This window comes from Cupressus sempervirens, chromosome 1, assembly GCF_028749045.1.
Source record: "Cupressus sempervirens isolate cs-2001-9-10 chromosome 1, ASM2874904v1, whole genome shotgun sequence".
NCBI classification, from domain to species: domain Eukaryota; kingdom Viridiplantae; phylum Streptophyta; class Pinopsida; order Cupressales; family Cupressaceae; genus Cupressus; species Cupressus sempervirens.
Window position 1 is genome coordinate 874546304 of NC_143118.1, and position 3883 is coordinate 874550186.

The 3883-nt window shown below is 35.2% G+C and overlaps 1 pseudogene; it reads left to right on the forward strand.

The window, feature by feature from the left end:
- Positions 1-2810: 2810 nt before the first annotated feature.
- LOC149580610 (serine/threonine-protein phosphatase PP2A catalytic subunit pseudogene) lies at positions 2811-3502 on the forward strand (annotated as a pseudogene).
- Positions 3503-3883: the final 381 nt, after the last annotated feature.

Genomic DNA, 3883 nt, shown 5'->3' on the forward strand with positions numbered 1-3883 from the left:
ATGAAGAGATGAACATAATGGTGATTAGATACAATGATATTCTTGAAATATGCTCAAACCAAATGTTGGGACTCAAAATTTAAGCCCAAATTTTGAGTACCATTGAAAATTTAAGTCCTATGAACACTTTTGATGCATATGTACCCAGTTGTCCATTTGAAACATAAGAGGTGTTCAATGTTTCTAACACCTTGCATTTAGTACATCCATGTATTTCATGAAGTTGAATTTTCATTCCAAGCCATTTCGTGAAGTCCTATTTTGAGCAATTGTCAATTTTGCATTTTCACCAAAGTGTCAAACAGTGACAAGAGGCTGTGTTTGCAATTGAATATCATGCACCTAATAATGTTTCATGACCCACCACTTTGGGAATGTTTAGTGTCCATACCAAAGAGCCTATGTTTTAGATTTTGAATCATTTTGAATCTGTTTGACTAGGTTTGGAATCCCTTAAAGTTGGTCATTTATTGTTGTCATGCTGATATGAATTGTTCTAAATTTTGGGTAGCCCTATTTGACTTGTTATAATTTTGACCCAGTTGATCAAAATGAGAAGATTTCTTTTGCATTGCATTCTAGAGGTTAGAAAATTTCTATGTTTCAATTTTGAGCTTATGATGAATCTGTTTGATTAGTTTTTGAATATGATTCCAAACACAACCTGTAACTTCTTAGTGGTGTCAAAAAGTGCAAATTTTTCAGTACCCATGTTCATGATGTCATAACTTGAAATTTATAATAGGTGAGATTAAATGGATTGTACCACTATGTTGTACTCTGAACATGCTTTAAGTGTGCCAATTTTCAAGTCTTGACAAATCTATTTGTACACTTCCACAGGTCCATTCCATTTGCAAAAAAATGTTTTTCTGCTAGTATTTCCAATCTGTAATTTCGAGTAGCCCACTTTGACCGCTTACCATTTGCGTCTTGTTATTCATCATGAACCCTAATCACAAATTTATACCCTCCTCATGATATTGAATCAATGCCCTAGTTTTCGTGCCCCCAAGTGTCCAGTTACCTAGTTTTCAAAGCGAAATCTGAAAGCATTTTATGATTTTTTGACATGTTTTCTTGTAGGTAGTTATGAGAGGGAAAATTTGATATCAAATATCTTTTGATTGATAATTCATCATGAGACAAGATTTGATAGGGTGCAAGTATGCATAACAGAGAATTGGTATGTCATATTTCAAAGGCTTATCAGGTGTTTGGGTTAGTTTTTAAAGCCGGTCAAAGGACCCTCTAGCATTAAATTGACAGTTTGCAAATTAATGGTAAAATGATCTTTAATTGATGGTTTGGTGATTGAACCTGTTTTGAATTAGTATGAGAGTGTGAATGGATCACTTTGGCACTTCAGGTGTTTGGAAACAAAATTTTGTTTTAGTCAGACCAACTTGGGGCTTGACAGATTTCATCATATTAATGTAAATATGTATGGAATAATGATTCTCAAAAGTTTTCAAAAGGGGATAAGATATGAATAGGAGCCCTTGGACCTCCAAAATCTCCATTGGCTATAAGTCAAACATTAAGAGTTTCATTAATATCCTAAAAGAAAACTATAAAAAGTCCTTATTTAGAAAAGACGTAGTAGATTTGGAAGGATGAAATCGATTATAAAGGAGGAGGAGACTAAGAAGGAGGGAAAGGAAACAAATGCATATGAAGGAATTAGAGTCGATGATCTATAGAAGCTTAACCAGAAGAATATCTCTATGTGGAATATGAAGAAATTGATGAGAATTTTTAGAGACCATGGAGAGTTTTCTCTCTTTGATGAATCCTACCAAGATCTACCAAGAAGCTCCTGATGAAGAAAAGTACTTTGATTGGAAGGCTAAAAAAAGCTACCTCAAACATTTTTTGGAACATAGCCAGGCTTGGTGAAAGCTACATATATCTAGAGGATTTGATGAGATTCCTTCTTGAAGATATTGCAAGAAGAGAAATGGCCCATTTTGAAGAAACCAAAGATACAAATAGAGTCACTAAGAAAAATCTCAAAGCCTAGGTGATGAAAAGTGTTTTCAGAGAAAGAAAAATGCTTTCCTGTACCATGAATGACATGGATTTAGCTGTGAACAATTTAAATATGATGGTGGATGTATTGGTGGGAACAAGCATTATACTAATGTGGCTTCTACTACTTGGAATCATTACATCACACATTATAGTATTTGTAGTTTCTCAAATAATGCTCTTCACAATTTTGTTTCAAGAACCTACAAGATGGTTTTTGAATCAATAGTCTTTCTATTTGTGACCCACCCTTTTGATATTAGTGATTAGTGCACCATAGATAAAGAGGAGCTAATCATGACTGAGATGAATATCTTATTAATGGTGTTTAAGAAAAATAGTAATGAAAAAGTATGGTATCCCAATGCCTTTCTTGCCAAAAAAACCTATTGGCAACTTTTTCAAAAGTGATGACATTGGAGATGAGGTGGAGTTCACCATTCATATTACAACACCAATTGAGAAAATCTTTGAGATGACCAAAAGAATGGATAGTTATGTAAAGAGAAGGGAAACACATGACACTCATTCCATGATTGAGGTTCCAAATAGGAGGCAATTTGCATGGTAGAACCATGAGGTTAAAGAAGAAAGTTAGAGGCAGGGGGCTCCATAGACCAAGAAGAGGCATTCACATAAGAAAGAGAAGCCTACTAGTAGCCCACCATTTAAGAATATAGCTCATGAGAGGAGCAATTTCCTTGGTAGTAGAGGCAAATGAGAGGGAGTCATTTTAAAACACAAGTTGTAGTCAAAGGCTAAACAATGAAGTCCATCCCATGTCGCAGGTAATAAGAAAAAATCACACTAAAATAGGGGAGTTTAAAACCCAAGAAAGCCACCTGAAAATAAAGGTAAAGGAAGCCACTAAAGAAAAAGAAGAGCAGCTCATGTAGTACAAGCCCTTAACCAAGCAAGAGGTTCGAGGATTATGTGACAAAGTCAAAGAGATTTTAATGGAAGAAAGTAATGTGCAGCCTATCAAGTGCCTAGTTACAATATGTGGTGATATTCATGAGAAATTTCATGATCTTATAGAGCTATTATGAATTGGGGAAAGTGTCCAGACACCAATTACTTATTCATGGGTGATTATGTTGATCGTGGATACTATTTAGTTGAAACTATCACTTTTCTAGTAGCATTGAAGGTCTGTTATCCTCAAGGGATCACTATTTTAAGAGGAAATCATGAGAGTTGCCAGATTACACAAGTATATGGATTCTATGACGAGTACTTGAGGAAGTATGGAAATGAAAATGTATGGAAGATATTTACAGATCTTTTTGAGTACTTCCCATTAACAACACTAGCGGAATCAAAAAAAATTTGTCTACATGGTGGATTGTCACCTTCCATTGATACCCTCGATAACATAAGGAATTTTGATCATGTTCAAGAAGTACCTCATGAAGGTCCTATGTGTGATCTTTTATGGTATGATCCTGATGATGATACCAAGGATGAGTAATTCCTGATATGCCTTGGATGATATCAGAAAGCAAGAAACAAAGAAACATGCCAAGAAAAAAATAAAACACGTCAAAGCAAGAAACATTGAAACATTTTATCCCACATTGGGTGGGTAATCAAAACATAATGTTTTTAAATACTACAACACACATTTCTTAAGTGTCTTGAAAGATACAAGCTTTTAGAAGCTGTAGGTTCATGTGGTGGAGCCTGCCCGTGGACAAAAGAGATAGCTGGCATAGGGACCAAAGTTTTGAATGCCAAATCATGTAGAGGTGCTGAGTGGACATGTGGTGCTATGACACTTGCCCACAATATAGAGATGTGTGAAGTTTAAACAAAGTAGGAATGTGCTTGGGTGTCACATGGTAGTGGGCCT